General features: G+C 56.5%; 1 protein-coding gene across 3 annotated transcripts in view; it reads right to left on the reverse strand.

Moving 5' to 3' along the window:
• FRMD5 (FERM domain containing 5) overlaps positions 1 to 27907 on the reverse strand; it is a 111852-nt gene that overhangs the window by 52101 nt on the left and 31844 nt on the right. Inside the window, exon 2 of one of the 3 annotated variants that reach the window (XM_042803835.1) lies at positions 16253 to 16427. The exons of the other annotated variants lie outside the window; for them this stretch is intronic. The gene's annotated coding sequence lies outside the window, so the exon portion shown is untranslated. The remainder of the gene's footprint in view (positions 1 to 16252; positions 16428 to 27907) is intronic. 3 annotated transcript variants of the gene reach the window in all.

Raw genomic sequence — 27907 nt, forward strand, 5'->3', positions numbered from 1 at the left:
CTCCCCGGAAAATACCCCTCGAGTGCCGGGGAGAGGCCGCTCAGCTCCAGGATCCCCGCGGGGACACTGAACATCAGCCCCCAGCAGCTCTTTGACGCCTCGGTCCCCTCCCCGGGGGCGCGGGGGATGCCCAGCCACGCTTGGACCACCCTTCAGCTACGGGGGAGCCCCCCCAGCCTGCTCCCCCTGTCCCCACGCCGCGGAGGGCTGGTGGCTCCGCTCTGGGGACAGAGCTGTAGGCACGGGGGGCTGCAAGACGTCGTCCTGCTGAATGTGCTCGTTCCCCGCAGCCCCCAGGGAGCCCGCAGCCCCCCCGGGATGGGGGAAGGTCCCCGGCCAGCCCGGCCAGCACCCTGTGAGAGCACAGTGCCGTGAGGGACAAGCCAGGGAAGGGCTCGGCACAAAGCTTGCGTGATGTTGGTAGGACTTTTCCAGCTCTGAGGGAACAGGGCTTCGCTCTGCTCTTGCTATTTTTAAAGAAAAGCCCCCCCCAAGGCCTCCATCCTTCCAGCCGCGTGCCAGTGTCACGCACGACCTTTTCAGATTAACCCGAGAGGGCAAAAAGCCTTCGCTTGGTAACGTGACGTGGGGAATGGTTACGTGGGTTGACATCTTCCCCCGAAAACACCCACAGGACACAGCGCCTTGGTATTTTGCAGAAAACACGTCAGGGAACTTCAGGCCCTTTCGAGCTCGGAGGGGGCACCCGGCAGGCGATGCTGCACCCAACACCAGCCCCCCACTTCTCCTCCAGGGTCTCCCCCACCCCCATTTCACCAGGATCACTGAGGGGGGAGCTGGGGGGCACTTGGGCATCGCCGCAGGAAGCAAAATGCGGCCCAGCTTAAACCCCAGCTGCAGAAAAAAAATAATCAGTTCCTACACAGACTGCAAGCACAGCTAAGGAGTTTGATATTTAAAGCTATGGATTTGGGCAGGATCTGCAGTTAACATCTGCAGGAAGGATGTGCCACCCTTCATGGGAAGCTCTTCGGGAAGCGGAAAGAAAACTGTCATTCCATCCGTTACCCAAGTTCTCGGCAGGATCCAAGAAACCAGAGAGCCGTAAGCAGAATTACTAGGTTTTTTTGGGGTTTTTTGTTTGGTTGTTTGTTTGTTGTTTAAAAAAACAGAAACAAATGACCTTATTTCTCTGTTCTGTTCCTGTGTTGGTATATTTTGCCCCCTCAGCCCCATCACACCCCTGGGCAGGGGACAGCTGAGCTGGGAGTTGTTCCCCCGCTGCGGGGCAGCAGGATTACTCACCGTCCTGTAGAAAGAGGGTGCATTAAGCCCGGATGGCTGCCTAAACTCTACCACAGCCCAGACCAGGGGGTGAGAATTGCACGGCCCCCCAGGCTGTGCAGGAGGTGCCCAGCAGCACGGTGGGGCTGAGTCCAGCCCCTCTCCCCCCCCCCCAGCTTCTGTTTGTCCATCCCGGGCCCTTCAACCCACGCAGCAAAGCACGGGGTAGGGTGTGGAAAAGTCTGGTAAGAAAACAAGAGCCTCTTTGCAAATCCCCCAGCCCCTCACTAGTAGGCAAACAGGGGGAGCAGGGACCTGAGGTCGTGCACGAGGAAGCACACAAAACCAGCCCGGATTTCTAAAAGTAAAAGCACTTCCCATATTACATTCTGTAAAATAAATGATCTCGCCCGCGCTAACAGCTCCGCAGGCAGTGCACCGTTCTCATCACTCCCTGGAGCTGTAATTCCCCGTGTGCAGCAGCACCATGCACCCAGACCCCCCGATCACCAAGCACCCCCGCGGCTCCAGAGGATGGCAGAGAAGGAAGCGAGGCCCAGCCTTGCCGTGTACTAAACCCCAAAAGCCCTTAGAAAGATGCCTTCGTGCTAACTTGTTTACTTTCCATATCAAAAAAAGAGAGAATAAAGGATTCTTGGCTCCACTCAACAAAAAAATGTTTGACAAAGCATCACGTCTAGAGATGAGGAGCAGCCAGAGGGTGGGCTGAGGCCTTATGGAAATGTTTTTGCTGCATTGGCCCAGCAGAGAAGAATCAGGAGCATCCCCAAGGGAGGGGGAACCCACCTGCCCCCGAGAACCCTCTGCCAAACCCACCCGCTGCCGCAGCCACCGCGCCCAAGGACGAGCCGACGGTGCTGCCCCACTCCTGACAGACACACAGCCGGGGGAGCACCAGCCCACAGCCCGCAAAGGATAATGCCACAAGCACCACGTGCTGCAGAGCCCCCCCATCCCGAACCCTCCTGCCTCGGGGTTCCCCTCCCCGGCCTCTGGGGAAGCATCAGCCGTCCGTAAAAATTGGAAAAGAGGGACAAAGTCTCCAAAGGCTGCGGCTGCTCACATGCGGGGGCACCCAGGGCTGGGTCCCACCACCACACCAGCCCCCCAGGCTCTCAGTGGGCTCCAGCTTCTCCCGTCGCACCCCAAAACCCAGACACTCAAACCCAGCAGGCGTGGCCCCTACAAGCGATGAGAAACCAGGACCGCTGGTCACTGGCTCTACCCTGGCAGGATGCAGCCTTTGCTGACACTGTGCCACTGAGGGGCTGAGGAGAGCTAAACATCCCACCCAGAAAGTGCCAGGGGCTGGATGATTGCCCAAGTCAGAAAAAAAAAAAGAAAATCTGGGCAAACTGTGGGAACTTGGCCCCCCCCCACCTGTAAGGAGCACGCGTGCTAATTTACCCAGCAAGCGAGGCTAACTGAAATATAACTCACCAACAGCAGTGGGAATGGTAATTACAGACCAATGAGCGTAAACTCGGGATTTTACTAATGATGGAAGATCAAGAGGCTGCAGCTCCTCTGCGTGGGGGTGCTGGCTTCGTGGCATTCCCCCCCAGCACCCCTCTTTGCGCATTCCCACGGCTCGGGGGCTGGATTTTGCACAGCGGGCACCGAACCCCGTCTGAGGGCCACCTGGGGAACGGCAGCACGAAGGGGCTTTGCCAAGGTCACACACAGGCACAGGAACGCCGGGTCCCAGGCAGCCAGAGGCACGGGGGGGAGGGGGTGGGGGGGCCCAGGACGCCCCAGCTGCAGCTCTGATATTTCTGCACAACCTTTAGTTACTAAAACGACAAAAGCTCTTCCGATTTAATTCCCTCATTTCAGACTCTACCGATGAGCAATATGCAAAATCCCATCTCAGCAGCCATGCAGGAGCCCCTTCCCAACCACGCACGCACCCCGCAGGCTGAGGGTCCCAGGGGTGCACCCCCTTTCTGTGGGTTTCAGGGAACCTGGAAGCACACGGCTCCCGAGCCCGTTCCCTGCCCACCGAGCAGAAGGCTCCGGCAATGCCCGTGTGCTCAGCCGCCGATCAATTTCTATGCAAATTAAAGATGCCATCTTTGCACCACGGAGCCTGGGCCCACCCCGCAGGCACCGGCGCTGTCGGGTACCAGTACTCAGCCCAGTGCATCCCACCCACTGCCCGTGCTGCCACTGGGAGAGCTGAGGAAGCACGTAGGGTGAACACGGGCGTTTCAACAATCACTGGGATTTTCATTTTAAACTGAAATCCAAAGCTGTTCCCACTCCCCAGATCACTGGTGGATGCCAGGGACAATCCCTAGGAGCGCCCCGGGAAGGGGAGCCGAGCCCCGGAGGAATCTGGCAGAGACCCTGGGCTGTAGCATGGAGTGGGATGTACTGGGGCTGCCCGGGAGGTGCCCTGGGAAGGGGACGGGGGGGACATTCGGGCCATGCCCAGGCAGCAGGACCAGGGCCCAGGCGGCTCCCACCGCTCCCTTGGCAGGAGGGACACCAAGAGACCCCCGGGCAGGCACCTCGTTACACTAAGTGGGGCGAGGTCACGCTCCCCAATTACTGCAATGCTTTATTGCCCGGCTAAAAACATGGCAGCAGATGACGGAGAGGTCATTTGAACCTTCACTGCATAATTTGGGGTGATTCTCCTGACACGAACTGCAGGGCTGCACCGCAGAGCCCGTCTGAGCCGATTCTGGGGGAAAGCGGTGGGAAAGGAGGTCCTGCTGGCACAAGGAGGGTGGGCAGCGGGAACCTGGCAGAGCGTCACCTCTGCAGGCAGCCACCCCTCTCACGACCCCACACATCTATTTTAAATAAGGAAGTGGATTTTTAAAAGCACCAATTAAAAGTACTGCCCAGAGGAGCGCAGGCGGGGGTCCCGGGGCGGGTGGGGGCTGTGCCGCAGGGATGCGGCTTGTCTGGGGTGCATTCCTGCTCCCTCCTGCAGGGACCCCCCAGCCCCACGAGGCGCCTGCCGACGATTTACTGCCCAGGTGCACCTGGAGATGGGATTCACCCAGTCCCATGGGCGGGCTGGGGTCTCACGGGGATGCTTCCCCCAGTACTGACCGCAGCCCCCCGGAGCATGCACGAGCAGGGGGTGCGGAGCAGTCGGGGTAGTTCTGCTTTGCTGAAATAACGTGGGAATTGCAGACGAGTAGAGCATAATCACCCCCTTCAAGCTTGGCCAGTTCATTAAGTGACTCTAACGAGCTCAAACAAATTACTTATCACTTTTGAAAAACCAACTCCTGGCAATACTAAAACATCATAGACGTTAAAAGAAATGGTCCGAGTTCTCTTGCCAGAAGCTGCGTTTTCCGTGTTCCCGTCGGCACCGTGGACGGCCACCACAGCCAGGGCAGTGACACCACTTTTAAATGCTGCTCAGAGAGAATTTCATAGAGATAAAAATAATCCACAGAAACACGGCCCACGGCTGTCTCATGGGCTCAGAAGCAGCTGAGTTTGTACACTACCTGTTATTTAGGAGAGATCTCCCCTGACAGCAGCAGTTGTACAGGAGGGGCTGGGGTCCCAGGGACACCCACCCCAAGCACCAGCATCCCACAGGGACCTCAGCACCCCACTGCAGACACGGCCCCCCGCCCCACAGAGCCCCACGCGTTTGCCCTTTGCAGCAGAAGCAGCTTTGGGAACCCAACTGCACCCACAGCCTGGTGCATTTATGATGCACTCAGCCAAAATACTGATTAAATGTCAGGCAGGAGGATTACTCATGTTGATGTAGAAAGTCATTGTTTTCAGCCCAGATGGCTGCGTAAGCTTTAGCACAGCCCAGATCAGCAGATGAAAACTGCACGACTTAATGGCAGGAGACTTCCGATCGAGTGCTTGATTGAGGCTAATGCAAGCTGAATATCCAAACATGAAACACTAGATTACTCTGCTAGCAACAGCTCAACACTAAATACGGATTTTTATTTTTTTGTTCTGTGCCATGCAGAGCCACTCTCCCTCTGTATACCACAGGGCGTTTTACAGAAGCCACCTCAGATGAAGGTTTCCTTCGGACAGCTTTCGGCGTGAGATGGGGAGCCAGTAAGGGCAGGCGACCCCGACGGTGGGCGAGTGCTGCCAGGGAAGGTCGTGCACTGGAGCCGAAGCAGGCAGGAGCCTGCCAGGAGGTTTTATCTTGTTAAGTGAAACCAGAATTAGGTCACAAGCCTAGGAAGTCCTACCTAGGAGTACTGTCCATCCTCCCAGCATCATGACGGGGTCCCAGCTTCTGCAGGAATATTCCCCATCCTTCAGACCAAAGCCTAAGTTTAAAATCCTTGGTATAGCCTCCTGTGGCAGTATCTGAGCCCACCCCAATAATCTGGAGAGGGGGGAGAAAGCAAGCAAAGCTGGGTAAACCTGCCATTGGGGAGCAACTGAACATTCAGCCCTTTAAGTAAAATGAAATGAGGGAGATGATGTAACTCAGTGTATTGGCTCCTGACTTTATTTTAAAACACAGGCCTGCCGAAGAAATAAAAAAAAATAATTACAGAAGTGAAGTCATTGTGCCCGCACTATCACATCCAATTATCTCAAGGTTGACAAAAGATTAGGCCCGGAGGAAGAGTCTCCCGTTACGCAGCCGAGCCGGGAGTGCTGCCAGGACAGCCCCAGCACCGCCGGGGTCAGCCCCGGCTCCAGCTGCCCCGAGGTTCCACCTCAAAACACTCTTTTTCCTCCTCTGTGGTGAGCTGGGGATGAAGCGCGTCCCTGCCCATCGCCGCGGGCGGAGGCTCTGCTCGGCTGCCCCGTGCCGCACCGGGGGGCACAGACCTCCTCCCAGCCTGGCTCTCCTGCCCCCCACACCGCGGAAACGTGCCTGTTCCAGCCCCCCCGCTGCTGCCTGGTGTTCCACCTCAACTGTCACCAAGTTCAAAGAAGCCTCTGGTGTTCTCAAGGGCACTTTGTAGCCTGCACCAGGACTCATTCAGCCCCAGGTCTCCTGTGATAGCATGGGTGCAGCACCTCTGCCCGCCAGCTCCCCCCAACCAGGCCCACTCCCCCTCTCCTCTGCTTTGCGAGTAATAAAGGAAATAACGGCACCCAAAACCTCAGCAGGGCCGTGCCTCGGCTCTTAAAGAGGCAAATCCTTCCATCGCAGGCTTCAACGACCTTAACATACTCCGTAAGACAGAACGACTCACGGGAAAGTTCAGCGTTGCTGCAGAGTTTCTCCAGAGCAAGGGGAGACGTGGGGGAGAGAAACCACTAAACGGTGACTCAGCTCCAACAAAGCAGCTCCACAGCAACTATTTAAGAGATGTGAGGAAAAGTGAGAACACAGGAGCCCTAGCAAAGAGGAAACACAGAAGAAAACTCTCTCCTTCAGGCACAGGAAAGCTCGAGCATCTCAGAAGCATCCCAGCATGGCTGGATTGTAGATGCCTCCACAAATGAGACCTCTGACCTGTCCCCAAAAGATGCTCTTCTGCATTAAACCCTCTCCCAGCTGGGATCTGCAGAGCAGAGGGCAACAGATATGCCAAGAGTTGATAAGGAATTTTCAGCCAAGAGGAGTGAAGTCTCTGCCAGCTGCCAAAGCACCGTCCCCAGTGGGGACGTGCCCCCCGCGCTGCTCCCCACCAGCCTCACGCAGGGACGCTCCAGCCCCACAGCCACGTGCTCTTCTCCTTCCCCCACTTGACATTCGCATGATGCCAGACACCACAGCCCTGCGAAACGTCCTCAAAGCACCCACTGCAGCTCAGAAACTTCATCCTGAGCTCCCCAGGACACCCGCACCCCCCGGATCTCGGGTACCGCAGGAACGGGGAACCCGCGTCAAACTCGTCCCCATCCCACAGCCCCGCTACGTGCGGGGGACACGGGTGCAGAGATGATCCGTCACTCCCAGGTCTGCACCACTGCCGAGTCCCACTCCAGCCCCTGAACATGATGGGGGGGGGGGGGTGGTCCCCATGGAATAATTAATGCTCCGGCTCTAAACGCCTCTGCAATGGGCGGGTAGGAGATGCCCACCCCCCAAACCGCATCCCAGATCTCTAACCGGCGCGGGCTGAAGACACTGCGGGGATGAGAAACGGCCGCGTGCGGAGAACAGTGGCGAGTGTCCCCCGGGGGGGCTGCAGGAAGAGCCACAGCCCCCCGGGACACCGGAGAGGGGTCGGAGCTGCCCAAGGGCCCGGGCCCCACGGCGAGGGGGCTGCAGCCCACGGGCTCTGCCCGAAGGCAACGCCAGCCAAGCCCGGCACGGCAGAGCGTGCTCCAGCGGCGCGAGGAGCCCCCTGCCCAATTAGCCAGCAGTGCCTGCAATCAGCCCGGGCCAGGTTTGGTGCTGGGTGTGCTCGCAGGGCTGCCCGGCCCCAGCACCCTCCGGCTTCGCCCCGGTGAGCAGCCTTCTCAGGCACCAGCCAGAGCATGCCAGCACTGGGCACAGGCCACGTTTAAAAAAATTAAAAATTTTTCCCAGAGGGGAACGGTGAGAGGATTCGTAAGTGCAAGGGTTGCTTTCACAGATGAGGTTTTAAGTGGTCTTGTACTAAAGTTTAATCCGGCCAGAGTCACCAGTCTCTTGTTCTTGTGTACGCACACAGCTGTACATAGAGAGAAATAAAAAAAATCTTTAAAGAAATAACATACGTCTGCTTCTGCCAACTGTTATCTTTCAGCAGCCTTCAATCCTGCACATTTTTAGTATGCTGTTATTGTTTGGGAACCCCACTTTTGCAACTGGTTTATTAGGGCAAAAATCACCCCCCTGTGAAAGCCTGCCCAACCAGTGGGATTATACTGGAATTAAGCTGGCTCTGCCTCCGCGGCAGTTCCTTATGGATAGGCTGGGATCCTCATTACCCTGGCAAGGAGCCCAAGACTTGGGATGCTAAGGCAAGCTCTGCAATATTTGAGGGATCCCTGTAGGTTCCACCTTTACACCATTGTACAAAAACACGTACTTGGAGTATTACTAGAATATAAGCAATCTTATTTTCTCTGTGACAAACAACTGCATGAATAATGAACACCAAAATATATTTCAGAAGCCAGGCTATTATGAGCAAACCTGTAATTCTATACAGCTGCTCACATGCGAAGCACGAAGTTAAACCCATTCATTTGAACGGAGGGCGCAATGGAACGGGCTGTGGAGAGGTCTCTAATGCTCTACAACATACCTGGATGCAGAGATCAACTGCCATTTCAGATACAAAAAGGAAAAAGAAAATGTGCTGAAACCATTTTTCACAGCAGATGTTACTGGATCTACCTCGGGTAGAGCTGATCTTATTGAAGCCTGGTCCTTGTAGCTGCTGAACAACAGCGGCTCCCATTTCCTTTTGCGGCGCACTGCTCCTCCTCACCTGCAGCCGTCTGTCTGCTAAGGACAGCTTCAGGCTGCAAAAAGCTCCCTCGGTGACAAATGGAACAACGGGAGCTGGCACAGAGGGAGAGAGAGGGACAGCAACGGGGAGAAATAACAGCAAAGCCCCAGCCGCCGTCCGGGACCGCGTCGGCCCTGCATCCTGCACCAGCTTTGTTTGCAGAAACAAAAAGAAGGAATTTAGGAGATGGGTCACGGAAAGCGACCGAGCAACGCACCCCACTGGATTTAGGTCCGATTTTCCCTTTCTTCCCTCCCAGCGTGAGGCTGGACACGGAACACAGCTACATGGAGTAACGCTCCGGAGATTAGAGGAGAACACTGTGGAGGAATTCGGTAAAAAATATCCAATTCCAGCCGAAGCGCTCGGTCGCCTCCCGCGTCGCTCAGCTGGGACGCGGGGGCAGCGAGTGGGGCTGGGGCCGTGGCTGAGCCCGCAGCTCCCGCGGGTCTTTTTTTGCCAGAGGAGGGTTTGGAGGATGAGAGCAAAGCGCAGCTCAAGCTGCAAAACCTCCCCAGCCCAGGCACTGCAGCCCTGGGGATCGGCTCCCAGCCCCAGTGCTCCGTAACAAACACACCTTCGGCAGAACCTCGGTGGTAATTTTAAGCCATCACCAGATCCTGGGTGCACAGACCCATTTCCCCGCCGGTACGGGAAGAGGCAGCAACACCACCCAAGGGCTCCTTCCCCCCTCCTGCTGCATCTTGTATTGCTGAGTGCATTTCAAATTATTCATGTTAAAAAGGCCCCTCAACCCACATCAGCAATATTTACTTCCCTTAATTAAAGATGGCAGTAATAAACATGAAATATGGACAAAGAGGATTTTAATAAATACTGCCTCAGGGAGCTTGGAGTCGAGCTGGAAACAGTATCAGATGTTGCATTGTTATGAAATTAAAACAATATATTGCCACATAAAAGTGATGTTAAAAATAATTATCATAAATTAGGCTCGGTCGGCTGAAACCCTCCTGGGTGGGAGGGAAAGCACCTTCCCAGTTTCCCAGCAAAACCCACGTGTGTGTGCTTGCCTCCAGCCCCAGATCCGCGCCAGCGGGACCATCCGAGGGGAAAACCAAACATCTGCGTCTCCTTCAGGAGCCTGGACATAAACCACCCTCCCCATTCCCATCCTCAGTCAGGGATTTTAAGGTGACCAAACCTGAAATAATTAGTCAATGCCTAATTAGCTTTCCCCTGCCCTGCGGAGCCTGCAGGGCAAGGACCCAGCTCATGGTTTGCATTCGATGGCAGAATTCAAATATTTGCATTCAGAAAGAGAAAACTCTTGGCAGCCTGCAGGTTTAAGCATTTAAATTGAAATTTCTTCAGGATAGGGACTGTCGGTCACTTCAGGGTTATGCAGTTTCCCTTACAATCAGAAATTCATCTCATTTTATACCTCTGCATGAGAAAGCTCCAAAAGTCTGAAGGAGAAGAACATTTTGCCAATAAATAGAAAGGATGGGTGTCAGCAGGGGCAAACGCTGTCCCTCCAGCCTGACCCTGATCACAGGAAAAATAAAGAAGGCGCCAACATAAGCTGCTGATACTGGAGAGCGGATGCCAAACACAGCTTGTGAAAAATGAACCCTGTCAAATCTATTTGATTTTTTGATGAGTTTAAAAATTGGTTAATAAAGGAACGGTGTTGATTTAATATATTTAGACTTCCGTAAGACACTTAAGCCGGTATTGCATGACATTTTGATTAAAAATTAGAATGATACAACATCAACATGACACACACTGAACAGATTAAAAGCTGTCTGCAATGCAATTAGGATGCTAAAACTGCTGGGTGCATATTTAACAAGGATCCTTGAGAAAACGGGTCCAATTCCCACGATTTTAACCAAAAAACCCACAAGACGACACAGCATTGCTGTGAAGTTGGCAGACAGCACGAAGCAGCAACCGAGCAGATGCCAGGCCACTGGTACAGAGCAATCGGATTTGCTTGGTAAGCTAAACACAAATTAAAAATCAACATTTTCTCTCTGCCAAGTGAGGCGTGTGCACCTGGGACTGGGAAGCACCTACATACTTCTCCTTCGTTAAGGTAAAGAAGCGTTCCTGTCTCGTGGCACAGAAGGACCTGAAGGCTATGGGGTGGGGGACGATGGACGGAGGGACCAGGGGAGCTGCGGGTGCCAGCGGGACCCCGGCACCGAGGCAGGGATGTCACCGCCTGCCCAGCACTCGTTGGAGCACCCCCAGCCCCAGCACTTCCAGAGAAGTGTCATAAGGACATTAAAAAAAAAAAAAAAAAAAAAAATCAGAACACAAAAATATTCCCCTTGGGCCAGAGCAGAGCGTCAGCCCAGCCTGTGCCCACACTGGAGTACAGGAGCAGCAAAGGCAGCGACCCTTCCCCAGGGCTGCACCCCCACACGCTGCAGCCCCCGCTTCGGGGGTACCCCCACCCCACACGCTGCGGGCTATGGGGGGCGAGAGCTATTGATCATCTTACAAAGACCCAGGCACTGTCCTGGAGACAGAAAACCACTTGCTACAACGTTTTGGGGTAGCTGTGAGTAACTTATCCACTTTATCTTCATCAGAAAAACCCCAGAAGGGGACCAGTAGCCACGAGCCCTGCAGCCAGCACTGCCGGAGGGCTGCGGGGGCCAGGGGGCCGGGACCCCTCTGGATTTAACACCAGCCTGAGTCCCGGCCAGGACCAGACATCACCTTCTTCCTACCCAGGGCCATTGCTTGATTTTTAACTGGAGGGAAGGAAAACGCTCCTCTAAGGTGCAAGATGGAAATGTAACGTGATTTGCAGCAACCACCTTCTTCTGTCTTTGCATTTTTTTTTTTTTTTTCCCCTATGAGATCCCATAAACATACCAGCCCAGGGTTTGGGTTTGGTGCCTTTCACCCCGTCCGTGGGTCACAGTTTATATCCGGGGCCACTCACCCCACTATCTGCTCCACGTTTCTTGGGAGAAAGCGTTGTTTTTGGGCCATCTTTCAGAAATACATAACCTGGCAACTGTACCCCCAGGGGCTTCTTGGGACTTACCCACAAATATTGAGACAAAGTGCTTGAACTGCAGTTAAGTGGGACAAGGATGAAGACCCTGAACGAACACGCTGCCGCTGCAACGATTGATGCTGTTTTTTTCCTGCCGCTGGAAGCTCAGCTGTTTTGCAAAACCTCAGCACCAGCCCCAGGCTCCCCTTGAGCAGGGAGCTGAAGGGACCTCACAGAGCAGGTTCCAGCACCCAGCCGCCCCCCCACCCCCGAGATAGGTGCTGTAGGGGTCAAAATATTCCACTAATCTCCTGGAGAGCTGAAGAGCCTCCCCTCCCCCTGAGCTCAGCACTACCAGGACAGCAAGAAGCGCTTTGCATTTGGCTTGGTACTCACCGAAAGTGGTCCCGGACCAGCACACAGCACCCCACCAAGCTCCCTGTCCCCCATGCTCCCCATAAATAGAGCCTGGCCCCACCTCAGGGGCGGAGTGGGGGCTGCCCAGGTGGGAGCACTTGGGACCCCTTAGCACCAGGGAGGAGCCTGGGGGGAGGAACGGGGCTGAGTGTGTGCTGTGGGGTTGGGAGACACCTCCCGTGGGGTCAGGCTGCTGGGACAGACCATCCAGCTCACACTGGTCAGCGATGCCCCTTCCCCAGGGTGCTCAGCTCCGTGCCCAAGGCTCCTTCTCCTTGATTTCAGGCACAGCGTCAGTTTTCCACAACACACACAAACGGAACCATCTCACCACATACAACACCCCCCCCACCCCCCAAGATATTTTCCCATATTCCCAGGTGACATTGGATTATCTACCACCGTCAAAAGCCCCCCCCAGCAGACGGCAGCTCTCATCTCCACGTTTCCCTCCCTTACTTTTGCATTTCACCCCCAGTTCTGAACTGCTGCACGCCGCCCTCCCAGGGTTCGCTGGTGAGCTGCCTGGTGACCGTCCAGCAAAGGTTCATCCTGCGCTTCCACGGGAGTCCTGGGGCAGCCACCGAGCTGCAGTGCCGATGCGCAATTCATCTCGATACGCCGCGGCAAGGAAGAGCTTGTGCATACCAGTGGCGATCTTTTTGGGGGCGAAACAGAATTTTTCAGCACCATTAATGCTAGGAGTGCAAAGAAGCTCATTTCTCAGCTGTGCACCTCCACCTCCCGGGTCCTCGGGGTGGCACCAAAGTCCCCATCCCTGTCCACTGCGACTCCCACCTTGGACTCCGTGTGATGTTGTTTCAGGTGTGAACTTCACTGTCAACACTTGCCCCGAAGATGAATGTGGTATTTTTGTCGTCTGACGCTCAGCTGAATAAAACCTCACACTTCAGTAACGCTGGTGGGGTGAAGCTCACCCCACGGGACCCGGGGACGGAGCAGTGTTTCCCGCTCAGAAGCCCGGCGCGGGCTGTGCCCACGCGGTCGGCACGGCGCCAGAGCAGCTTTTCCATTAAACTGGCTTCACCACCCTTATTGCCCAGCTCAAACCCGGCATGAAACGAGTCTCGGAGCCCGCAGGCTCCAGCCGGCCGGCGGTGAGGAGAGGGGCAGGGGGACAGCCAGGCTGTGAGTCCCGGGGAAAGGGGGGGGATGCTCATCGCGAGGGGCCCCCGCGAGCGGGCTGCGCAGGGTGAGCGGCTCGCAGCGGCTCTGCAGAGCGGAGCGCCGGTGGCCGTGCCCTCGCCGAGCCCGAGCCACGACGCCAGAGGTGCCCAACTGCTGCACTCCAGCGACAATAGCTGCTGGTTATTTACACACAGAACAACATATGGCCACTAGCAATAACTGCGCAGTAAGCAGAATGGTAAACAGTCCTACTCCATCCTTAGCGAGCCTCCAGCACCCATCAGCAGCACAGGTTATTATTAATCAACTCTTCTGCCCTACCACAGAAGTCAATCAAATGGGAATGCTGCAAAATACGGTTCTATGATGAACCTATCTTGTAGTTACCGGTGATATCCATCATTATTTTAATATTATGGATACTTAATATTTCTGCATAATACAGAAGCTGTGTCCGGTTGTATCTCATGCATTCATAGACAAAAAAATAGGATTTGATGGGTCTTGTTGTAGCCTGGCTCAGTGCGAGAATGCAACGAGGGTTTGTCCTGGCAGAGGACCTGGGCTGAGCACCCGAAGGTCACACTGTGGAAGCACGTCTACAGGACCAGCCACGTACATATTCTGCTCCTCATCTTCACTGGTATGGGAATACGATGTCATGCTAAGGCAGGACCTGTCCCCCCTTCTACAGGTGAAAGTAAAGAGCAAAACGTGGTTTTCACATGGAAATGTCAAGATTTTCACGGGCTAATGGCTGCACCTTCGAAGCTGCAGATGCTCAGCGGGAGGCTGAGCCCCAGTAGCAGGAGGGGAAGCACCGAACCCCTCACAGGTTTGCACGTGTGTTTTTAACGGTGAGAAAAAGGTCCCTGAAAAGCGACCCGGCCCCTGGCTCAGGTCTGCCCGGAGCAAAGCTGGCGGTAATGGACGTGGGGGCACATCACTTCTGCCACCCTTCACCTCCCTGACTTTAGCGGAGAAATTCTGATTTGCCAAGTAACAAGCAGCTTTTAATGTTTTAGACTCAGCGTTTCATATCCATATGGAGCAAACGAAGCCTGCCTCCTGCTCAGACACCCTGCAGCGAAGCCATTTGTGAAGGGTAAGCTTTAAACCCCCAAGCCTCCAGCACCAAAAAAGTGCATTTTCTGTCATAAATCTCAGAAACAGATTATGTAGCAAACTTCCTCGGCTGATGCCCTTAATACCTCCAAGAGCAGCCCCCATGCAGGCATTGAAGCAGGAGAGAAATGAACATCTCAGCTAAGCCCCAGCAGGGACGACAACCCTGTCAAGACGTTGGTGGGGTATTTAAAAATTCCAAATTCCAAACCAGAGCACCTCCTGCAAATGTCATGTGCGGAGGATGCATGAAACTTGCTTCCTATAAGGTGAAATACCTGCACTTTCTCCTGTTAAAAATGCAATTTTCTTGCAGCCACCATGTAATTTGAAAAGAACGAGCAACTTCAGATTCCACAAAGCGCTGGGGAACAATGTGTCTGGGAGGTGATGTGGAAGGGGGCTTGCTGTCCCACTGCCCCCGGCTGGGGGGGTGCCCGTGGAAATGCCCCGACCCTCGGGCAGCCCATCCTGTCCCGGCAAGAGCCACGGCAAATGCTCAGCCAGAGCGGGGGGGGGGTTGCTCTGGGGGCTTCCCAAGCGCACACCAGCCAGTGACAGGACACCACTGTGTCCTCTCCAGCTCCTCCGGCCTGATGACGTGGGAAAACGGGGATTTTCCATCAGCTCTGGCAGCAGCTGAGCGGGAAGAAGAGCTAAACCTGCTTGAAAACTGAAATCCTAGAGAATTTGCTGTTCGGATTTTGTCACGGGTCCCAGGCAATGCGTCAAACCCAGCGACATGCAGGTCCGTTTATCATAGCGCCTCTCCCCTTCTGCTTCCATGAATAAATAACCCCAGAGATCACCCCAGCCCCTCGGCCGCTGCTGGAGCCTGGGGACCGGAGCCGAAGGAGCGGATGTGGGGCCGTTGGCCTGTGTGCTGGGAGATGGGACGGGGGGGTGGCTCCTGAACGGGGGGCTTGGGTCACCAGAGAGCACCCCAGACAGGCGGGGGTGGGCAGGAGGGAACGGAGGGGCAAGTGATCGGGGTGGGTGGGAAGGAGAGCAGGGCGACGGGGAAAGCTGGGGCTCTGCCCCGGGTGAACCCAGAGGCAGCGGCCGTGGTGCCGGGGCTGCTCCCCTGGCGCCGTGCCGGGCGAGCTGCGGGGCTGGAGGCTGCCCCACCGCCGGCCTCCAGGCAGCACGGTGTTCAGAGCAGGCAGTTTGTTTTCCGAGGGTTTATTTTGCTGGCTGTGCAAACACGGCGACTCAGAGGCTCCTGTGGGGGGAAGTCTGGCTGCCATCCTCAGCCCGACCCTCCACGTACAGAGCGGCTCTAACTGAGAGTATCTTCCAACACCCAACACCACTGCCATGCTACAATTCCTTCTGGTTTGGCTTTGGAGGGGGGGTGGGTGGGCGCATGAGATGAATAAGATGAGAATAGAGAGAAATTAAGGCATTTGGCATTGGGACCCCTATTATTAGGAGCATCTCAGCCAAACAAAGTCAGGCTTTAGTGTCCTGTCTCGTGCGGAGGCTGCGGTGCCCCAGCCCCACAACTGCTGCTCCTTTGCCTCCATGGGGGGCAGACAGGGAGGGAAGGGCAGTCCCTAAATACTACCTTTACGTACCTCCCTAAAACATCATTTATTACCAGTCAAGTCATCTGGAAACAGAAGCAGCAGCTTCATTCCCCACATATTGCCCCTGTAAGTCAGAAAAGCCTCTCCTTCCGCAGCAAACTTATTTAAAATATTTCCCTGTAACTCTAAATATTGCCATCTGCTCCTCCTGCCAGTCCCGCCACCCGTGTGCAATCAATCCCTGTCTCTCCATCCTTTCCTCCGAGCACGAGCAATAAATCGTCCCATCCCCTTCCTCCGAGCCCCGGCAGCGCTGAGCCTCGCTCCGCCACCCAGCACCCTGCCCGAGCCCGCCTGCCAGCCCTGCATCCCCCCAAAGCCCCTTCTCACTGTGCTGCCTCCCCCTCCTCTTCCTCACTTACACCAGAGCAGCCTCGTCCCGGCCTCGGGAATTAGCAACACGCCATGGCACGAAACGTCCCCACGCTGCAGCGCTGACGGAGGGACCCTCGCAATAGCCTGGTGTCAGGCTGAGCCTTCGAGATCATTTCAGTGCCTTACACTGAAGTGCTGATGTCCTTTGTCACATCAGGTGACCTGACAAAGGATTGGTAAAGAACGTATATATAGTATTTTTCTTTATTTTTATATATATATGTATATATATGTGTGTATATATACACCCCCCCTCCCCAGGCAGGCGCAGGCAGCGCTGTCCCCACGGGGTGTGCAGCAGGAGGGGCAGGGAGGCCAGGGGGCCAAGGGGAAGCTCTCGGAAAAGTTTTTAGAGGAAGATCAGGATTTGGAAGAGGCAGCCCTGGGCAGAGAGACCGTGGCTGCCCTGCAGCACGCAGCCACATCACAGCTCTGCTTCCCCGCAGTGAAGGGGCACCCGTGGTGTCTGGAGGATGCTGCAGTCCCTCTCCCTCCTTCTCTGGCCCTGCAGAGCAGGAGGCCACGGCCCCCCCGGACACCCCCACAGCCGCGGGCTCTGCTCGGCCACGGGCCAGCCCTGAAGTGCTCGTTTGCAAACGCAAATGATGGGGAGAGAAGAAAAGGGGCCAAAAAGGGCATTTGCAACTGGACCACCTTGAGCCTTCCGCCAGTGCGCAACTGCCAGGGTGCCCTGAGCCCAGCGCAAAGCGCGAACAAGGGACAAACATTTTTGTCCACCCACCCATCCTGCCCGTCGCAGCCAAGCCGTGGCTGCTACTGCCCGCTGCCTCCCTGCCCACGATCGGCAAAAATCAAACCTCGCCGTGTTAGAACCTCCTTTGTCTACCTCGCGCTCCTGGGGGAGCCGGGCTGGGGATGAATAAAATCATTAACTGCACACGCCGATATGGAAATTCACTGCCGGGGGCACCGCGGCCGCGGATGCCCCAGATTCGGCTGTCGCCGGCTGCAGCTGTACAAAGATCTCGGTGGACAGCCATGGGTATTTTTATAGGAGCGTGACATCGTGCACAAAAGTGTCACATTGTTTTATGTCACACGGGGGTCCAGGGAGGACCCGCGCGCCTGCCAAGGGGAAGCAGCAATCTGCTGCTGCAGCCCGCTCAGATCATCAATAAGCCCACCCAGCTGCAAACAGCCCCCAGGGCCGGCGGGCTGAGGGGACTTGCCGGGCAGCTGTTTTTCCCAAAATCTCTGCGGCCCCCTCGTTCCTGGCAGGTGCCCCAGTGTTTGGGGAGCCTGGCAAAACCCTCCCGTGAGGCAGCCGCCAGCCGGTACCGCACCCCGAGAGCTTCGTGCCAGGTCGGCACCCACTCTGCTCCCTCCATCCTCCTCCTCACCCAGCGTGGGACCAGCCCAGACCTGCCAAGGCAGCCCCTCATTAAAATCAAAGCCTCAAAACCAGACTCAGAGGGAGAAACATGGGCAGAGGAACCCAGAAAGCCACTCAAAAATATAGGAACAAACCGTTCATTAATTGTCTTGGAGGAAAAAAATGGCAACTAGCTCATTTTTGGCTGAGCTGTATTTCTAACCACGCAGTTTCTTGTATGTCACGGGCCTCTTCTCCTTGTTCCACTGAGTTTGTTTCCCAATTTGTTCACTCTAAAGCCCGACTTTGTGCTTCCATTTTAATTTTCACCTTCACTGCTTTCCTGAGCAAAAAACCCCATCGGATGAGAGAGGAGCTGAGAAACCCTGCACAGGCACGCGGGGGTGCGACCACCCTGCCCAGGGCTGGATTAAGCCGCTGCGGCCAAAGTGCTGCTCTCGGCTCTGAAATCGGATTCCCAGAGGAGTGTCCCAGCACCCAGGGCATCCCCCTCCCTGCGGCCAGGCCTGGGTGGGAGGCAGGGCAGCCCCTCTGCCCCGGCAGGACCGTCACCTCCGCGGCAGGACGGGCTGAGCGCCGGCGGGCGGGAGCGTGGGGTGCCCGGAGCTGCCAGCACCTAAACTCAGCTCCCACCGCCTGAAATGGTTTGGCTCCCGATGTGCTTATTCAGGGGCTGATGGTCTACAACGTGCACCGGCCACACCCCGGGATTCTGAAAAATAATGTGATTTGTGCAAACAGGCCCGGAGAGCTTTGCTGGGAAGCTGTGGTCCTTTCCACATGAGGTTCTCGGCGCTGGGGCTGTGCTCTGTACAGTCCTCAGGGACCGGGACCTCTGGGGCCACCAAGACATTTGGTCCTGACTGATGTGTGACCAACACGGGAGCACAAATCCGTGCTGGCAGAGCTCAGCACCGTGTTCACTGGGCAGGCAGAGCATCACCAGCCCCCAGTCACAGACGAGAGCCAGCAAAGCATCATCAGTCACGGACAGGAGCCACCCCAGCATCCCCAGTCACGGACAGGAGCCACCCCAGCACCCCCAGTCACAGACATGAGCCACCCCAGCACCCCCAGTCACGGACAGGAGCCACCCCAGCACCCCCAGTCACGGACAAGAGCCACCCCAGCGTCCCCAGTCACAGACAGGAGCCACCCCAGCACCCCCAGTCACAGACAGGAGCCACCCCAGCACCCCCAGTCACGGACAGGAGACACCCCAGCACCCCCAGTCACGGACAGGAGACACCCCAGCGTCCCCAGTCACAGACAGGAGACACCCCAGCACCCCCAGTCACAGACAGGAGCCACCCCAGCGTCCCCAGTCACAGACAGGAGACACCCCAGCACCCCCAGTCACAGACAGGAGACACCCCAGCACCCCCAGTCACGGACAGGAGACACCCCAACGTCCCCTGCCTGCCTTGCCAGGAGCTGTCCCCGCTCCCGTCCCCTCCGCTGTGGGAGCAGTAATAATCACGCTTCTAACCTTTGCTGTTTTCACTTTTCATCTATTCAATTTATCCCATCTATATTTTTTTCCTCGGCGGTTTGAAGTAAATTATAGGTGTACTTTGCTGGAGGGACCAGTCATACGAGCTTCTGTCTGATCTCCAGTACAGAAGAAGTATTGCCACAAGATTTTGTTTTATGCCGAGCGTTTCCTTTCAGGCAGATAAAGCAGGTTGCTTTCGAGGCTCAGGGCCGGCTCCCCCAGGCTGCAGGGGACACCGGCACCGAGCAACAGGATTCAGAGTCAGAAATTCATATAGATGGGCATTAATGCAAAATGGCAACAGATCCGTAGGAAGGTGCAGTCAAAATTGGAAATTGGAAAAACACACACCCAGAAGAAATCCTATCAAACCTCTGTGCATGGGATGTACAGAAATATGTTCTTCTGACTACAGTCTTCTTTTTGAGAGAGATCTCCTTTACCAAAACGCACTAGATTTTTATTTTTTACCCATTATTGGGGTAACACTCTCTGCCTCTGACCCACAAGACCCTCTGACGATGGAACGTGCACGCCCCTCTGGCAGGGCACAGCTTCACCCGGGGCAAGCAGCCGGGGCCGCAGGGAGCAGCCCGGCACAGGAGCACCTCACCCTTTGTGTGAAAAATAAGAAGAAAGAGGTGGAGAAAAATGCAAAATATGAAGTGCAAAAGGTCATGGCTGGGAGAAAGAGAGAAAGGCGGGGTGATGCTGGCCAGGAGTGGGCAGGGGCTGGTCCTGGGGGATGCTGCAGGCAGGGGAAGGGGGGCGATTTTGCAAAATCACAGCACGCAGAGGCGACAGGATGAGCACGTGCCGGTTGCCGAACACCGTAACGTCACTTCTCTGCAGTCCCAAGCACATGCCTGTCTGTGAGGAAGCTGTCACCGTTAAAGGCTGCTTGGGGAATGAAAGTGTTGCTTTTTGCCGGTTTGCTCTGGAGAAAAAGGTCTAGAAGGGCCCACACATGCCACCAGCAGGGTCCCGGCGGCTCCGGCCAGTGACCCCCGGTCCCTCCCCTGCATCTGGCTGCTGGCGATGGGCGCAGAAGCAGGTGGGACCTGCTGTGCTGCCTACATAAGCAGTTTCTATAAAAGAAAAGCTAATTACATAAAGGATGCAACAAGTCGGCAACCCTGGCGCTACCTGGCTGCGTTTGCAGAGCGGGGAGCGGGGCGGGAGCCGGGGGCAGCCCCGGCACGGGCACCAAACAGCAGTGTGGGAGCTGGGGGGGCGAGCAGGGGCCCCGAGACAGCGCGGGGAGGGGGGCTTTTGCCTTTCACAGCCTTCCTGGGCGGGATGCTGGAGGGCTTGGCCCGGCCTCTGTACCTGCATCACGAACGGGGAGGTGAAAACGCCGGGGAGGCTGCAAAAAGAGACAGAAATTGTTTGGAAGCCAGAGAAGCCGCCTTGCAGTGGGACTGCTGAAGAGCTCAGCCTCTCTCATATATCAGAAAGAAGAGTGAGAGGTGACATGATTATCATCGGTAAGTGCCTTCACAGAGAGAAAATATCAGCTACTAAAGGGCTCTTCAATCAAGTGAAGAAAGGCAGCGCAAGAGCCAGCCTCTGGGAGCTGGAAGCAGATGAATTTGAATTAGAAGCAGGACGGAGTTTTTAAAAATAAGGGTGATTAAATAGAGGAATAAACTGCCCCGGGAGGTGGCGAATCCTGCAGCTCGTGGTGCCCCCAGCCAAGACCAGTGCAGGCTCCAGAAAACGTCCCCGGCTGCCCGGTGCCTCGGCGCTGCCGCTCGCACCCGCAGCCGGCCAGGGCCGCAGGGCCCGGGGATGCTCCCCCCGACCCGGCACACACACACCCGACACCTGCCCGTGGGTCAGCCGGGGGTTCAAACAGCCCCGTTTGCACCGTGCTGCCGAGCGGACGTCCAGCGTGGCCCCCGCCGGCACGGGGCACGCGTGGCTTCGGGGCCGTGGGAAGCCAAGAGGGGTGTAGGGGGAAGGAATCGGCAGGACGGGGACACCCACCCGGACCCTGCGACTGGTGCCGGAGCCGCCCTCGCCTCGGCCAGTGAAGAGGTGCCCTCCAGGTCCCCAACCCACGCTCCCCCACTGACTTCCATACGCAGAGTTTTAAACAAAGGCAAACGATCCAATTGGCTGTAAATTTTCCCCTTGGAGACGGCTCTCCTCTCCTCACCCCTCGGGGTGGTGGCACGCAACGCCGGCATGAGCTGTGCCTTGAGGAAGGGAACTCGGCTCCCGCTAGCCGGAGTATTTGGGAAAGGAGGCAGGAATAAATGGGAACACTTTGTAAAATGGATGCGAATCTGGCGGTTCCTGTGAAGTCATTCCTGATGGTTTAAAATGCAAATACCCCAGCCCGAGAAGATACAGATCTGGGAAAGCGTTAATGTGAGCAGGCTGGGAGGCAGCAGCTGGGAGCATCACTGGAGGATGCCGTAGCCATGGCAACGGGAGGGAACACGCTACCACACAAATCAAGGACACGATTTTATTGTCCAAGCGCCGAGTTTTTTAGACCAGTTTCTAGGGACCGCGTGTTAATAACGGCTGCATCCTATTTATCACGGGCCTTTATTGTCTCTGTAATGAGCTCTCCAGGAAAACCTGGAGAGCGTTTCTTCAGAGGCTGAGCGCCAGAAACGCAACTCCAAGTTAAGTGGTTTGCTTCCCTGGCAATTCCCTCCCATGCCCACATGCTTTGAAATACAGAGCAGACTGACTAACTATTAATAACAGGACAGTTACAAACAACGTATTCTGCCCCGTTTTGTGCCGCTTTGTCCCAAGCGCACCGGGCGGCGGGAGGGTGAGCACGGGCGGGGCTCCTCACCCCCCCGCAGCTCAGCACCACGCTGTTTTCCCCGCGTTCAGCTGCGCCCTGTCGCGCGCTCTGGCTTGGCCGGGGCACAGCAAGAATTTTTCAAACTCGGCAGCAGTTGGCGCTTCCCAGCAACGCTTCGGCCAGTTCCCAGAGCCCTGCTCCGGGCGTCTCCCAACGGAACTGCCCCGGGGCAGCCCGGGGGTGGCACTGCCCGGCGCCCGGGAGCTGCGCACCCCAGCACCCCGGGGAAGGAACAGCTCAGGTGGATGATGCCGAACGACGGGGCATGGCTGTGCACACCCGGCTTCCCAGCACACCCCAAGGATCACGCCACACCCGCGCAAACAAAGCCTGGACTGACTTTCCGACTTACAAGTACAGCAGGAACTACCATTGCGCTGTTAAATTATCTCCTGTGTAGAAGGAAATCTTGGCTGGCTCCTGTAAGGTTTGCTTCCAACAAACGCGACCCCCTACCCCTTCTGCATCGCAGCAGTGATTACCGGCCACCCTGGCTGAAATCTGCCCCAAAACCAGGGCCCCCCCAACGTGACCATCTCCTGAGAGCTCCGGCACAACCCCACGCAGGGCGAAGGCACGTGTTCACCAGCACTTAGGGGCACCGGGCACCTCTGCATACAAGAAACACTCACGCTACCATTGAGCGTGACTTATTTCAGTTAACACACTGCTTCTAGGACTAGTTTTGTTGGATGAACATCATCAGACCCTTGGCTCTTTAGTCTTTGAGCAGGAGTATAAATGTCACCCTGAGGCACTGACCGTTGCCCAGGCATGGCTGGAGAAGGAAGCCGGTTGCCAGCTGGGGTTACTGATTTTCACCCCCGACCCACTGCTCCCAGCACCTTCCCAGTCCAGGGGCTCGAGTGGGAGGGGAGTGAAATGGGGTGAAAGCACCCCCAGCTCAGCTCCCGGCTGCCACTGCTGAGCTGGGGGTGCTCTCACCCCGTGTCAGTTTAAATCCCGGCGGTCATTGCAGCACTGAGCATCAGCCCAGCAGACCTGCTGGCCCCCGGCGCTGCCAAGCCCAGTTTAGCAGCAGCTTTACCTCTGTGCAGCCTGGCTGCTCCCACAGACCTGGGTTTTACCACCGCTGCTTGGAGCAGAGCCGCCCAGTCCGACCCCATGCTAACCACCCAGGACACACTGGCGTGGAAATCCCCCCCACCGTGCCACGACAGAGACCCGGGCTGCAGCCACGGGCAAGTGCCAACGGTTTGTCCTGCAGCCCCGGACACCTGGAGCGTCCCGGGAGCGCCCGGTGCTGGCCCGTGCCCGGGGGCTCCCCCGCCAGCCGCCAGCTCGGAGCGGAGCTCGGCAGAGCCGCGGCACCACGTGCCATCGCCGGCTGCGCCCGGGGCCGCGCGGAGCTGCGGGCTCACCTTCAGCTGGCTCACCTGGCCCTGCTCCGGCCGGAGGTGGCTGGTGTGGACTCTGAAACTATTACCCTTGGGAAGGCTCTGGAGGAATAGCTCTTAAAGACGTCTTTAAGATGTATTTCATCTCACGGACATACTCCCTTTCTGAGCAGCCCTTCATCTCAGCAGCCGCCACGTGCCTGTACGACTCGCGCCAGCTGCAGGCACTGGGGGCCGGGTTTGGTTTGGCATTCAGCATTTGCCATGAGCCGTTACCCCTCCTCGGCATTGCCGGCTTCCCGCTCCCTGACTGGCCCAAGCCAACTGGGATAAACAACTCGGCCGTTCAAACGCACAGAAAAGTTTTCCTTTTTAGCCAACAAACACAGTCACTAACCCCCACTTTCTGCTTAATGCAGTTTTGCATCAAAGCACCTACAAGGCAATTCATTTATACCAGGCAAACTTCTAAAGCTTGCATTTTCCCTGATGGCACTGCTGGAAGGCTGCAATAACCCAGCAGGTCAACAAGTTGAAAGCAGTATTTCATCTGGCAATTTATTCAAATAAATCTTTTAAAAACATGAAATAAACTATGAAGATGGAGACTGTCAAATCGACTGCACTAGCTGAGCTCCTGAGCAGAATGACCAAGCATGAAAAGCAGCAGCAGCAGCCTGTAAGGCAGCAAACACCGTGGTCCATGCTTCTCCGGGAAACTCGGAGGGGGCAGCAGGATTAACCAGCCGACGTGCGCAGAGCACTCAGCGAGATAAAAGCAATAGGTTTAAAGATTTAAAAGCCCTTTCATTAATGACTATCATTATCGTCATCATAGCACTGATGTTCTTCCTGCTATTGCCACCCAAAGCCACGGTCAGAAAAATGGGGAGCAGAGTCCTTGGCCACACCGGGAAGATTTCCCATCAGCTCTCCCGGGTCCCGCGCCCCGATGCTGCGCCTCCGCCTCCCGGCTGCTTCGCACGGACCGGCCACCGTCCTGCGACACGCCCGCAGGGTGGGTCACTGACCGAAAGGATGCTCGTGCCCTATGGCTTACGTGGGTGAGATCAGACAGAGCTGTGGGGTCTGGAGCAGGGCGGGTCAGGGACCCGCCGTGGGCTTTTTGGGGGACAGGATGGAGCCCCGCTCGCAGCTCCAGGCACAGGAGGTGCTGCCACAGCACGTGTAACGGGGCAAAATCACGGGTTTTCTGACTGTTTTAGCACGGGACAGAAAGGGGCACGAGCCGACCAGGCCCCCACCTGCAACGTGTGTGTGGGGCTGAGCCCCTGGGGGCTGCGGGAGCGGCGGGGGGGCTGCTGGGGGACGTGCGGAGGGAGGGCTCGCTCTGCCCCGGCTCACGCCACGGGGAACGGCGTGACCAGGGCACCCAAGGGACAGACTGACCGACTCGTGTGGGAAGTCCCCAGCTGCCACGGCACGGGGTTATTTTTTTAAGCAGGCTACAAACCCCCCAGGTCTGAGCTGAGCCAAGCCCACGCAGCCCCTGGCCTGGGAGATGAGGAGAGCAACCGAGGGGAACTCCAGCCCAAATAAAGGTTTTCCTGCCGTTGTTTGAGAGGGGAAAGAGGAGCCGGAGCAAGTGGCCGCGCATGCTTTGGGTGAAGAAAAGCCCCTTTGTGCCGTGCACATGGCGGGCATTGTTCGCCGGCCGCTCGCCCTCGCACCGGGGCTGCCCTGCTCGGCTGCCAGCGCTAGCAGCAGCCCGAGTCATCGGTCACATAAGACCTGCCTCCGTTTGTGCCATTTACTTCTCTGTTCTAACATTCTGCAATCAGGCTCTGCTCCCTCACTAATTCCCCTTGACTCTTCGCTATGTTACATAGAGGAAGAAAAGAAATGATGGAGACTTATAATAACACACATCAAATCATCAGTACTTAGGTTGGACCCACCGTGTACTCCAAAAATCTCAGTCTCATCCAAATCTGGCAGAGGGAAAACATTTTGCTAAAACCAGCAAAGCTGACTCGGATTGGGCTTGATCAGAAATTCTGAAATTTGGAGGAAAAGAGAACAGGTAGTTCTATTTTTGTGCTTGCAATGCATCTCTACCCAAGCACGAGTAACTCTACTGACAGGCGAGTCATGGCCAGCTCACCCGTTGGACCAGAAGCTCCGGAGCCCCTGGCGCTGGGAAGCGAGTGGGCTGCTCGGGCAAAACTGGGAAACAAAGATTAATCCAGCAGCTGATGCGCTGATGGCTGTTGTGAAGACTAAAGACCTGCCAGGATCTGTGGTCTTTGCTCTTCTTTCGTGGATCCCCCCAAATGAAAAGCTGCTTAGAAAATCCTAGAGTTATTGCGCCTTAACCCTGGATCTCACCGTGCACATTCGATGGTCCCGACCCATTTCTGCAGTATGTGGTTCAGCCCCACGCTCCAGTCTGAAAAGGAGCTTCAGGACCTGCATCCCAGTTTCCCCACAGCAGGGCGACTGTGTCTCTGCTTCACCCCACGCTGGGCGAGTCACTCTGGTGATGCCCATTAGCTCTGATGGGCTTCTGCACTGCCACTACTGCCCGTCAGAGCTAACCAGCGCGGCACGGATAATGCAGTTACCTCTGCAGAGACACAGCAACTTCCCCGTCAGCCAAACAGACCGGCAGGGTCATGAGCTACAACTTAATTTTCTCAGATGCAGGAACCAAATTACTCCGTGCCATGGACTGGCAAAGGAGTCTGTTAAAGCAGGATGATGCAAGATGAGCACTGGGCATCGTCCGTCCCGCAGCCCCCCCGCTGCCCCGAAGCGCAGAGAAACATCCCGAGCCCAAGCGGGGAGAGACCTGGGGCCGCCCAGCAGCATCCTCATCCCCGTCACCCCAGCACAGCCGGGCCCTGCAGGGCTCAGCCTCCCACGGGCTGTGAAAGTCTCTGGGCTTGGAAGAATCGTCTGGCCGGGCAGAGGGAGGGATGGGGGGGATGCACATCTGGGGGGGGGGGGGGGGCAGATGCGTAGGGAGCACTTCCCGCTCCAGCATCCCGCTCTGCTGGACCAGTTACTCCCCGCTGTCCAGGCAGCAGATACGGGCACTCCTCGTTCATTTATTCCACACATTATTCACATTTACCTCAAGTCGATTCAGTGTGCCTCCTGGGTCATGAAAGGATTTCCACTTTTATCTCCCCTTGCAAACCCAGGATAAACAACGACTTTTTGCCAGGCTGCAGAGGGAAGGAGCCACTTTCCATCCTTGCCAGATCCAGCCCAACCTGCTCTCTGGAGCAGTCCGCAAGGCCAAACTCTCGATCCTCCCCAAACATCTTGGATTCTGAACAGGAACTTGATTGTTTCTGCATCTACTTTGATGTTATGTTTTCATAATGAAGCCACTTCCAGCGTGAGAATTAGGATTGTGTAACGATGTATACTGGAGATAACAGCTTTGCAGGGGCTGCTAGCGGAGGGCGCTGGCACGGAATGGAACTTGCAACGGGGATCCCAGCCTTGGCAATAGGGTTTTTTTAAAGTGTTAATATTTACTAAAAAAGCATTTGTTTTCTAATTCCAGAAAAATAAAGTAGCTGAAGAGATCTGCCGGTCTGATTTGGGTTTGCAACAGCCCGCCATGGCCCCGAGGTTGGCACTGCTGCTTGGCAGGCTGAGCCGGCCACTTGCTCCCATCCAGCGTCCCGTGGGCGACGGGAAACGATCCAGCGCGCAAACCCAGGGAATGTCTGACTTCTTCCTTCCACCGACTTACTGCCTCCATCCCCAGGAGCGGAATACACAGAAACAGCCCGTGCAGAAGACAAAGTTCCTACCTGGAGACGTGTCAGGCGCTTACGGGCTGTCGTCAGCTCTGACATCTGTATCGCGACAGTGCTGGAAACCCCCAGCGCGACGCTGCTGAGGGGCAGGAGGAGAGGGGGGCCAGGGTGAGCCCCAGCCTGGCACAGCCCGGCATGGCATGGCACGGCCTGGAACAGCTCGGCACAGCTCGGCACAGCTGCCCGGCTCCTCTGCAACGGCCAAGGAAGGAGTTTCACACCAGGTAGGTGGTGAAAATGGTGCAGCTGCCTGTCCCAGCTGCTGCCTGCCCGCTGCCCGCCTGCTCTCCTGCCCACCCTCCCGCCCGCTGCCTGCCTCCCCTGGGGTGTCCCGGTGTGCTCAGCCGCTCGGAGCAGCCGCAGCAGCAGGACTGGGCAGCACTGCCCGTGTCCTGACCGGTCGCACGAGCCCAGCACAGCCCGGCCACAGCCCGTGGGCTCTCCGACACCCAACACCCACCCCCTCCTCCGAGCAAAGGCGGAGAGGAACCAAACCCCCAAAGCCATCAGCGACCTGAGGAGATGGAGCCAAGGGCACGGCTGTTCCCCCCACCCCTCACCTTCCCACCCAGCCTGGGGAGCCCCAACACGGAGACCAGTGCTGCTCCTCCACTGGGATATTCCAATAACCGGGGAGGACGAGTGGCTCCCGTCAGCAGCGGTGGGGCTGATCACTGCCACAGCAAACCAGCTCTGCCTGTTCCAGGGGAGGTGGCGGCGCCAGCAGGCGATGTGAATGGAAAACAAAGAGCAAAGCGGCATCACCTCCAGCACACCTCGCGGCCCCAAAATGCACCCCTCTGACAGT

This window comes from Tyto alba, unplaced genomic scaffold (genome assembly GCF_018691265.1).
Source record: "Tyto alba isolate M040663 unplaced genomic scaffold, T.alba_DEE_v4.0 Super-Scaffold_41, whole genome shotgun sequence".
NCBI classification, from domain to species: Eukaryota; Metazoa; Chordata; class Aves; order Strigiformes; family Tytonidae; genus Tyto; species Tyto alba.